The sequence below is a fragment of the Carcharodon carcharias genome, chromosome 8 (assembly GCF_017639515.1).
Source record: "Carcharodon carcharias isolate sCarCar2 chromosome 8, sCarCar2.pri, whole genome shotgun sequence".
Taxonomy (NCBI): Eukaryota; Metazoa; Chordata; class Chondrichthyes; order Lamniformes; family Lamnidae; genus Carcharodon; species Carcharodon carcharias.
Window position 1 is genome coordinate 4,057,202 of NC_054474.1, and position 12,023 is coordinate 4,069,224.

The following is a 12,023-nucleotide window of genomic DNA, read 5'->3' on the forward strand; positions in this document are numbered from 1 at the left end:
AGCCAAGAAGTTAAATGCATGGCTGAGAGATTGGTGTGGGAGAAACGGGTACCAGTTCATGGGTCACTGAACCAGTTCTCGGGTAGAAGGGAGTTTACTGCTGGGATGGGCTTCACTTGAACTGTGCTGAGATCAGTGTCCTGATGAAGCAAATAACTAGGGCTGTAGGGAGGGTTTTAAAGTAAATAGAGCAGGGGAGGTTTCTGAAGAGGGGATACATAGGCTTACAAAGCAAAAGGGCATGGCAGCCTTGCAGAACAGCTATTTAGGTAATGATACCCAGAGTGTGACAGGAAAGGACAGAGTGTACAAACATAAAAATAAAGCAGCAAACAGGGTCAAAAGGGGAAAAAATGGTAAAAAGGCAAAATTAATGATTCCTTACTTAAATGCACGTAGTATTCGGAACAAAATAAATGAAGTAACTGCACAAATAAAGTTGCAACTGTGCTAAACTTAAATAAGGGTAATTACAAAGGAATGAGGGCAGAGTTGGCTGGAATGGACTGGGGAAGGAGTTTAGCAGAAAAGACAGTCAATGAACAATGGCAGATGTTTAAGAAGATGCTTCATGATTCATAACAAAGGTATATCCCAGTGAAGAAGAAGGATTCTAGGAAGGGGATAAGCCAACCATGGTTAACCAAGGAAGTTAAAGATAGTATCAAATTGAAAGAAAAAACATACAATGTGGCAGAGATTAGTGATAAGCCAGAGGATTGGGTAAGTTTTAAAAACCAACAAAAGACGAACAAAAAAATAATGAGGGAGAAAATAAACTTTGAGCGTCAACTAGCAAGTAATATAATAGCAGACAGTAAGAGCTTCTTTGAATATATAAAAAAGGAAGAGAGAGGCCAAAGTGAACATAGGCCCCTTAGAGATTGAGGCTGGGGAAATAATAATGGGAAACCAGAAAATGGCAGAGGAGATGAATAAATACTTTGCATCAGTCTTCATGGCAGAAGAGTGATGCATGGGGCAGATCAGCCATGATCTTATTGAATGGCGGAGCAGGCTTGAGGGGCCGAATGGCCTACTCCTGCTCCTATTTCTTATGTTTTTAATCTCTTAAACCACTATTAGCATTCCAAAAATACTAAATAATCAAGGGGAAAAAGGGTGGGGGGGGTGGGGGTAGGAAATAAATACAATAACAAACACTAGAGAAAAAGTTCAAGGAAAACTAATGGGACTAAAGGTTGATAAGACCCCTGGTTGCATGGGTTGCATCCTAGGATATTAAAGGGAATAGCTACAGAGATAGTGGATGCACTGGTAGTAATCTTCCAAGGAGCCTTAGATTCTGGAAAAGTCCCAGAGGATTGAAAAACTGCCAATGTAACATCCTTATGCAAAAAGAGACAGAGAAGAAAAACTGGTAACTGTAGGCCAGTTAGCTTAAAATCTGTCATTGGGAAAATGTTAGAGTCTATTATAAAGGATGTAATAGCAGAGCATTTAGAAATAAGCTAATTTAACCAAGCAGAGTCAGCATGGCATCATAAAGGGGAAATCATGCCTGACAAATTTATTAGAATTCTTTGAGGAGGTAACAAGCAGGATAGATAAAGGGGAACCAATAGAAGTAGTACATTTGGATTTCCAAAAGGAATTCGATAAGGTACGGAACATAAGACTACTTAATAAGGTAAGAGCCCATGGTGCTGGGGGTAGTATATTAGCATGGATAGAGGATTGGCTAACTAATAGAAGACAGAGTGTTGGGATATGGGGGGAATTTTCAGGATGGCAACCTGTAACTAGTGGAGTGCCACAGGGATTAGTGTTGGGGCCACAATTATTTACAATATATATTAATAGCTTGTATGAGGGAAGTGAATGTACTATCGCAAGTGACACAAAGTGTCTACAGAGGGATACAGACAGTTTAAGTGAGTGGCAAAAACTTGGCAGATGGAATATAACGTGGGAAAATGTGAGGTTATGCACTTTGGCAAGAATAGAGGAGCTGAATATTATTTAAATAGAAAAACACTGCAGAAAGCTGCAGCGCAGAGGGATTTGGGAGTCCTCGTGCATGAATTACAAAAAGATAACATATAAGTTCAGTGGGTAATAGGGAAGTCAAATGGAATGGAGTATAAAAATAGGGAAGTCTTGCTAAAACTATACAAGATACTAGTTAGACCGCACCTAGGATACTGTGAACAGTTTTGGTCTCCTTATCTAAGGGAAGATATGCTGGCATTGGAGGCATTGGAGGCAGTCAGGAGAAGGTTCACTAGGTTGATCGCGGGTATGGAGGGATTTTCTTATGAGGAGAGGTTGAGTAGGTTAGGCCTGTACTTGTTGGAGTTTAGAAGAATGAGAGGTGACCTTACTGAAACATATAAGATTCTTAGAGGGCTTGAAAAGGTGGATGCTGAGAGGTTGTTTCCTCTTGTAGGAGAGTCTAGGACCAGAGGATATAATCTCAAAGTAAGGGGTCACCCATTTAAGACAGAGATGAGGAGGAATTTCTTCTTTCAGAGGGTAATGAATCTATGGAATTCTTTACTACAGAGGGCTGTAGAAGCTGGGTCGTTAAGAATATTCAAGGATGAGATAGACAGATTTTTAATTAGTAAGGGCATCAATGGTTCGGGGAAAAAGGCAAGAAAATGGAATTGAGGGTTATCAGATTAGGCACAATCTCATTGAATGGCAGAGCAGACTCTATGGTCCAGATTGCCTACTTCTGCTCCTGCATCTTATGGTCTTATGAAGAGCTCTGAAATGCAGAGGAATCTGGGTGTCCTAGTGCGTGACTCACAAAAGGTTAGTACACAGGTACAACAAGTAATTAGGAAAGCTAATAGAATGTTATCGCTTATTGTGAGGCTAATTGAGATGATACACTTCAGTTATACAGGGCATTGATGAGACCACATCTGGATTACTGTGTACAGTATTGATCATCTTATTTGAGGAAGGATATAAATGTGTTGGAAGCAGTTCAGACAAGGTTCACTAAACCAATACCTATTCTTGGCAAGTTGCCTTTTGAGGAAAGGATGGACAGGCTAGCGTTGTATCTGCTGGAGTTTAGAGGAGTAAGGGGTGACTTCATTGAAACATATAAGGTCCTGAGTGGTTTTGTGGGAACATCTAGTACTGTGGGGTCACTGTTTAAAAATAAGGGGTCGTTCACTTAAAACAGAGATGAGGAGAAATTATTTTCACTCAGAGAGTCATGGGTCTTTGGAATTCTCTTCCTCAAAAGGTGGTGGAAGCAGTGTCTTTGAATATTTTTAAGGCAAGATGTTGAAAGGTTATCAGGATAGGTGGGAATGTGGAGCTGAGATTACAATCAGATCAGCCATGATCTTACTGAATGGTGGAGCAGACTGGAGAGCCTGCTCCTAATTCGTATGTTCATATGTACTTTAAACTGGTGCCCTCTCATTCTCGATCCCTTCATGAGTCGAAACAGTTTCTCCCTATCTACTCTGTCTGGACCCCTCATGATGAATACCTCTATCAAATCTCTTCTCAACCTTCTTCCCTCTAAAGAAAACAATCCCAACTTCGCCAATCTATCTTAATAACTGAAGTTCCTCATCCCTGGAACCACTCTCATGAATTGGTTCTGCATCCTTTTTAATGCATTCTCATTCTTCCAAAATTGCAGCGTCCAGAACTGGACGTAATACTCTAGCTAAGAACAAACTAGTGAATTATATAAATTTACCGTAACCTCTTTGCTCTTGTACTTTATGCCCTATTAATAAAGCCCAGATTGCTATATGCTTTATCAACTGTTCTCTCAATTGATCCTGCCACCTTTAATGATTTATGAATAAAAGAGAGGTAGAGAGACAGAGGGGTATAGAGAGGGAATTCCAAAGGTTGTGGCCTAGGCAAGTGAAGGTAGAACAATTAAAATTGTGCACAGGCGAGAGACCACAATTGGAGGGCCGAGGAGGTAAGAGAGAGTACAGAGTTAGGAAGACAAGGCAATTGAGGAATTTCAAAACAAGGATATGAAACTAAAATGTTGAGGTGTTGTCAGAACACAAGGCAATGTTAGCAGTTACAGACATGATGGGTGAACATGACTGGGAGTGAGTTCGGGTACAGGCAACACATATTTGGATAAGCTGTAAATAAATTGTTGATAAAATGCTGGTCCTGTTTTGTTACAAAATAAACTTCATGTTACTTTGATAAAAATTATTTGGAGACATTTATTATATCTAATTATAATGGACAGCAATTGAGCAGGTGGTAAAGAAGGCAAATGTATCATGGAACTGAGATGAGTAAGAACATGCCTGATACATGAGATGGTGGTCAGACTCTAAATCAACTCAATGGACAGAACTTTGTGTTGTCTCACTGGCAGGCTGGTAGGCTGGGGCTGGCCATAAGATTCTTTGGATGGCCTTCTGACTGGGCTTCTGCCTGGCCTCTCTGGAATTTGACAGTGGGACGGCTGGGAAAGGACAGCTTTCTGAGGGAGGAATTCATCCCGAGTGAGGGGGCCTAAGAAACAAAATGGAGGCAGAGGTTATGATCTAAAATTGTTGAACCCAGTGATGAGTCCAGAAGGTAGGATGGTGTTGGGATCTAGATTCAACATCACTTTTCGGAGATTTAACTCCCTGCAAACACCCAAACCCACCTGGGAAAATGCCTGCTAATTAATCTATCACGGAGGTGTCCTGTTTATTAAGAGGCTCACATCCAAGGTCAATGAATATCTGGGGGCTTATCCATAAATTCTTCATGCGGGAGCTATTGACACTTTGAAGATACTGTGCAAGTAGTATACTGTGTCTTGGTACACAGTGTGTAACTGATCACTTCCTAACTACAGCCCATCTCCACCAAAGTATCTTGTAAGAGTCATTAGTAGGAAAGTACAGATATTCAGAGGAGTTTGCATTATATGTTGGCACTGTTCCAATTCTCACCCCTCCAAAAAGCCTTTCTGAGAGTACAACTTAAAGATCTTTAAGGAAGCTCTCTAGTGTGTGGAGAACCTTTACTGACTGCAGAGAACTGACTAAACTACCAGGGAACTTGAATGAAAACCAGTGATGTATTGTCAAGGAATTCTGATATATTTTCCCACCAGGGAGCGAGGTTGGATGGACAGTTTAATTAAACCAGCACTGAGCGCCAGAGAAAGGAAAAGTAAATAAATTGTACATGTTTTCAAGAGTCATTTACTGGTCAGTCAACTCTCTCCAGGCAATGACATCAGTGCATAAAATGGCGAGACAGTTTCAAGAATTAATATTGTACATAGACGTGAAGGACACGGATGGCAAAATTATTCATCTGTATGAGAGCAATAACATTTAAAGAAATAGTTTGATTGGCTGAAAATTACAAAATTTCCTCAAATAGTAGTAAATACCAAGTCACATCATTTAATTTGAACAACTTTGAGATATTTCTGAAGGGATGATACATGTATTGTGTGTACATCTACAAGATGCATTGCAGCAATTCACAATGGCTCCTTCAACGCCATCTTCCAAAGCCGTGAGATCTACTACCTAGAAGGACAAAGGCAGCAGATGAATTGGAACGCCAGCACCCCCAAGTTCTCCCCCAGGCCACACAACATCCTGATTTGGAAATATATCGCCGTTCCTTCACTATCGCTGGGTCAAAATCCTGAAGGCACCCTCCCAAACAGCGTTGTGGGTGTACCTAGTACATGGACTGCAACGGCTCAAGAAGACAGCTCACCTTCCCAAGGGTAATTAGAGATGGGCAATAAACGCTGGCCTACCCAGTGAAGCCCACATCCTGTAAATGGGTAAATATATTAAAAAAGCGACAGTGATTGTCACTCATCGATAGATTCAGCCCAATAGAAATTCAGAGTCAATGCCCAACCAACGGTTAATTATTAATGACTAGAAGGAATAAACATCGTTGAATGATTTTCTTTTCCTTTTACTAAAAGTTTGCCATGAAGTTGCTCCTTTATTTCTGTGGTGTATCAGTTTGTAATAATTTAAGTTAATTCGCATATTGAAAAAGAAACGTCATAGGGTTGATTTTTCTGGTTGGCGGAGGAGGGGGCGGAGCGGGAGTGGGCTTGGGTGGCCACAGACACAATCGTCACCCGCGATTGGGTCCACACCGTCATTTTACACTGGTGGGCCAATTAAGGGCCCCACCCAGGGTGATACGCAACTCCCGAGGATAGCGGTGGGAATGCACTATCCACTGGGTCCAATGGAGACCTGGCCGCCTGTTTAGATGAAGCGCTGGCAGCCTTTACAAGGCTGCTTACAATGGCAAATGGAAGGGTTCACCAGAGGGTTTCTGGTGAGCATGCCAGTCTGGAGGGTAGGTGTGCCCTTCGTTTCTCGGGTGACTGCCTTGCTGCCCTCCTCGAGGAGGTGGCAGCATGATGGGAGGTCCTGGTCCCCCAGAAGGGGAGGAGGAGACCCTCCCACATGACCAAACACGCCTGGGAGGAGGTGGCGGAGGTGGTGAGCTCCCACGACATGGTGCGACGCACCAGGATCCAGTGTCGCAAGCGCCTCAATGACTTGTTGGCCTCTGGCTGGGTGGATGCCATGTTGCCATTGGTCCTTTAGCCCAGCAGGTCAGCTTTCCCACCTGCTGGCCACACCCCCCACCACCCCCTCCCCCCCGCCCCCCGCCCCAACACCCCACCCCCGGTCTGAGTGTAGTGACTGCATTGAATCATTGACAGCCTGTGTCCTTTTCTAGGTGGGCCAGCAGATATTGCCCATGCTGAGGTCACCCTGAGAGGATGGTGAAGAGATGGGTTCTGCCCCCGCAGCATGTGGTACACTGAGACCCACATGACTGTCCTGGGGGTAACCTGGAGGAGCTGTACCTGGGCACAGAGCTTGAACTCCAGGACATGACAAAGTCAGGGTGATGAGATGCTGGGAGGGGAGCTTCAGGGTGGTGTTGGCACTGATCGATCTGCTGTCCTCTGCGCTCCATGTGCCTGTGCCTCCTTGTTATGGAAGGATAGACCGTGTGGTGTCTAATGTGATGTAGGCAGCATTTGGCCAAGGGGGTGGGGGGCTGGGGGAACAGGCCCAGCATTTTTGTGTGTGTGTTCAGCAGCAGCGGGGTGAGGAGACACTGGAGCCCTGATACGTCCCACTCTGGTGGGGCTGGGCCATGCGTGAAGAGAATCCAGGTACAAGTAGCGCTAATCAATGCTCTTCTCTCCTTCTCAGGAGAAGAATGCACATAACGAGGCAGAGCGGACTGGCAGTGACCAGGCGCAGATCGCCATTCTTAGCTGGTTCACGCAGGAGGCCCTGGATTTGGAGAGGCGCCATACACCCAGGCCCACCGGTGTCGGTGAGGCTGGGGTGCCATGGGCAGGTATGTTTGCCCAGCAGTGAGGTCACCATTGTTCTGCCAGCAGCCATGGCAGTGCTGAATGTTAATTGATTTAATTTTGCTACATGGCTTGACCATTGCTTATGGAAGGATGAGCACAAATTGATCTGGGGGACAGGGATGCATATTGACATTGACCTTGCATTAACTGAACCAATTTCCTTGTTCTTCCTTTCAGTATCAGTGGAGCAGGGTTGGGAGGAGGAGCAGCAGAGACCCCCCTCTCACACTGAGGGCCCTGAAGTCTCAGACCCACCAGCGTCACACCATCTCTGCCAGGCAGGCACCAGCAAAGATACTAGCACCTTGGTGGGAGTTAGAACTGTCCCAGGGCACAGAGATGAGAGCACTTTACAATCACTGGAGGAGCTGGCAGAGACAGAGAGTGCCCATGGTGCCAACAGCTGGAGGACTGCAGGGGACCAGGCACATGCTCAGTCGGTGCCTGATGATGTGCCTCTAGAGTTGTCCACGACACATCAGGTGCAGGAAATACGGCCAGGTGTGCGGGAGCATCTGGGAGTGATACATGAGGCTATGCTTCGCTTGGTCTCCACGGTAGTGGAGTCTACGTGAATGATCGCTGAAGCAATGAGCCTCATGTCCGAGCGCCATGCATCCTCCATGGAGATAGTGGCGACTGTCCTGGAGAGGCTTCTCCAGGAGACCCATCAAGGCTTCTGGGGATGTGTTTGGACCAGCAAGCCCTCACATCAGCATTGACCTCAGCTGGTCAGTGCTAGTGTGGGAGATGGTCTGGGCACCAAGTTTCCCAGCTCGATACCCATCCATCCACAGTGAGCAGGGAGGTCTGAAGTGACCTCACATTGGCACAGCAGCTGCCTGTCGTCTCTGCAAACACCTCTCAGGGCGCTCCGGATGAGGGCACCAGCTTCTCCACCCCTCTGCCAGTGACTGTTGCATCGAGTGAGGCTGCAACTTCTGGGGAGATGCCAGCTGTGGAACTGGCAGCTCCCTCCCAGGCGGGACCAGCACAGGCTCCTCAGGCCAGAGGACAACCACCAAGGTCATCGAGGCCAACAGGACAGCAGAGTCAGCAGCTGGCTCAGATACCACTCTGAGCGATGGGATGGCACCAAGATGTAGCACCCAGAAACCTAAACATAAGGCACCTTAGGCACACCACGGGTTTACCATCGGTGCTTTGGTGTTGGCCCAAGATGAGGTCTTTATGATTTGTTTTTATTTGTAATACTATTGTCTTTTTTCTGGAATAAGTTGGTTTGCTTGACATAATAAATTCAGATATGTCACCATGGCTGAGGCTGCCTCTTTTCTTCTACAGTTTTGGAAACCATACATATGCAAAGAGCGCTTTGTTGGACATTCAGCCGTATTAACAAGGCCCTTAGTGACTGTTCCTATCCTGGCAGGTTTTGCACTTCGGTCTCAAATATGGGGCCTACAGCCCAGGCTTGTCCTGAAGGTCCATCTGTGCTGTGCTAGCTGAAGGTTAATTGGATCAAAGTCTCCCAGATGTCCCTGCCTCCCTGGAGTACGCCCGGGTCAGCGTCTACCCCTCAACATTTCCCTGTGTGTGCTCATCCTCGGACTCACTGCTGGACTCATCGTGTGCAGCCGCAGCCACTGAGTCAACGTCTTCATCATTCACTGCGTCCCCCGTTTCCAGTGCCAGATTGTGGAGAGTGCAGCATGTAACCACTATCACCGAGACACGATCTGGGGGGGTACTGGAGTGCACCCCTGAGCAGTCCAGGCATCGGAAGCGCATCTTGAGAAGACCAATGGTTCTCGCCACCACAGCCCTTGTGGTGCCCTGGCTCCTATTGTACCGCTGCACAGCTTCTGTTCTTGGATGGTGGAGAGGCATCATGGGCCACCTTCTGAGGGGATAGCCCTTGTCACCCAGCAGCCATCCATCCAGCAGGGCTGGAGCACTAAAGAGCCCCGGCACCTGAGAGTGTCTGAGGGTGTAGGTGTCGTGGGAGCTGCCTGGGTACCTTGCACAGACTTGTAGAATCAGCATCCTGTGGTCATACACTATCTGCACGTTCATGGAGTGGAATCCCTTCCCATTCCAGAATGGGAAAAGCTCTCTCCATCACTAGACTCTCAAAGACACTTGAACTGCTAACTATTCTATTTGGTTTTAATATTTATTGAAGTGTACTACTGTCTTTAATTGTTATCTTTCTTGGATATGTTGATGAAGGCTCCGGGCTCACCTGCTGGTGCCTTGATGGCCACACGTGTACAGTCTATAGCACCCTGGACGCGGGGGAAGCCAGCAATGGCTGCAAAGCCTCTGGCTCACGGTGTCTGGCTTCCCTGGTCCAACGGAAGTGGATGAAGATCAATGCCCGTCTGAACAGAGTATTTGTAACCTGCTTGACACAAGTGTGGACAGTTAATTGGGAGACACTGCAAAGATCACCACAAAACCCCTGGAAGGAGCTAGAGGCATAGAAGTTGAGGTCAGCTGTGACCTTCAGAGCCAGTGGGAGTCGAATTGTCAGGGGTTTGGAGGATTGGGGAGCTTGGGGGGAGTCAGAGGGTGGGGGTGGGAGTTGGAGAGTGGGAAATTGGACCTCCGGTTAGGGCAGTGCTCAGCACCTGTCTACACAGCCTGCTGAACAGTCTGTACTTCGACGGAACCTCGCAGTTAATCTGGATTTGATCCCAGTCACCTGAACTTTCCTGAACTTCAATTCCAGAATGGGAAAAGCTCTTTCCATCACTAGACTCTCAAAGACACTTGAACTGCTAACTATTCTATTTGGTTTTAATATTTATTGAAGTGTACTACTGTCTTTAATTGTTATCTTTCTTGGATATGTGTTGTGTGATTGGCATAGCCATAGATTTTCCCAGAGTGAGTGTGTGAATAAATAATACTCACTGTTTAAATCGATGAGAGTCTGCTGCTGGTGACTTTTAAATTGGCTGCTCACTAATCTCGTGGGTGGAGTGGAGTGGGGTGGGGTGGGGCAGGGGGAGGAGGTGTGTGGTTTGCTTGGGAACATGCATCAGACATATCAAAATTAAATTAGCCAGAAGGGAAAGGGAACTTGGATTTCAACCAATCTCTTTCCCCTCTCCATAACAATTGCAACTTATTGGCAATGGTGCAAAACAAAACCACTTTGTCGTTACACTGCAGTCAGAACCTAGAAGGCTCTTAATATGGATGGTACCTGAGATATAAATTCATTGAAGCCTCTTTGTGTAACATCCACAGCACAAAGACACTGTGTAATTAAGGTATAATTTGATTAGAATAGTAATGTTGGCATTTGGTCTTCACAATAGTCCACTTAATGTATATAAACTCAAAGAGGTGGACAGGAGATGAGATAAGCAGCTTCTCAATCTGTTTACCCCTAGGTTACGTGTTGTTAATGTCCTAGTCATATTGTGAAAATTAAATTATAGGTTATTTGATACTGATGTTAATATTTTGCCACTGCAGCCAAAGATTAATACCTATCAAAGGGCCAGGTATTAACACCTGTTACTGTAAGAAATAAACATTGTAAGGTGAGATGGTCTGACGTTTATAATGAAGGGTTTGCCATAAAGCAGCCCAGTTATCAGAACGTTTCATATTGTAAATTTTTTTTTGTAACTTAACTAAAGAATCAGTTTAGCAGTTTATTGTACTATAGATAGAAGAAGCTATATTTTCTGCGTAGTTTTGGACTATTCTAGAAAACAGCTAGGATAACATTAACACAATGAAGTTCTATAGTGGCTGTTGCCTGTGGGACTTCCCAGAAGGGGTAGTAACTTTAAATCTTTGCTCGTGAGAAGCAGTAGAATCAAAGATGGATAATCAGAAGCACAATTCAGAGCTCATTATTTGCTCCTATCGCAGGATGGGAGTGAATGGGGGTAAAATTCAGCCACCTCACTGTCGAACCCACATTTCCCACCTCCCACTGTGGTTCCCACTGGCCACTCTTTCCTTGCCCAGCATATGCAAATAAAGGTGGGTCAGTGGGATCCACTTTCCTGGATCACTGATGTCCCATCCACCTCGGTTACCCCTGGAGCTACCTGACAGAAGGTAACTGTAAGGCCCAATGTAACAGTGGGAGGCTGTCAGAGCCCTGTGATGGAGAGAGAGAGAGAGAGGGCCTTGTACTGGCCTCCAGTTCTTACCCACTGAAGACTTTAGTCTAGGCCAAATCACTTCAGTGGGAATGTTCCCACAATTGTCAGGACTCCTCTCATTCTTCTGACCCTCTTCCCAACTCTTGTGGTGCTACTTGGTCCATCCCATGTCAGCACCATCAGCATTTCCCTCCTCCAGCTCCATCTGAGTGATGGGAGTTCCATTTGGAATCCTGTCATCAATATTTGTAAACAGATTGTAAAGAATGCAGAGGAATTCTGCATAAAAGGTGTTGGCGATCTGCAAAAATTGTGCAGCAGTTATTTAACACACAGATAATTATTTTTATGTTCTACATTGAATGGAGTTTGGAGAGCAAACTTGTCAGTCAGCTCCATGAGTGCATGGTGAAATGCTCATTACAAACTCAATGTACAAATTATGCTTTAGCGCCATGTTTTTAGCTGACAGTTTATCGAAATTATGTATGAATCCAGGGAAGAGGTTTGGAGTCAGGAGTTGGGGAACGGGGTTTGGGCAGAAGGACCCAAAAGGCAAGAACTGATCT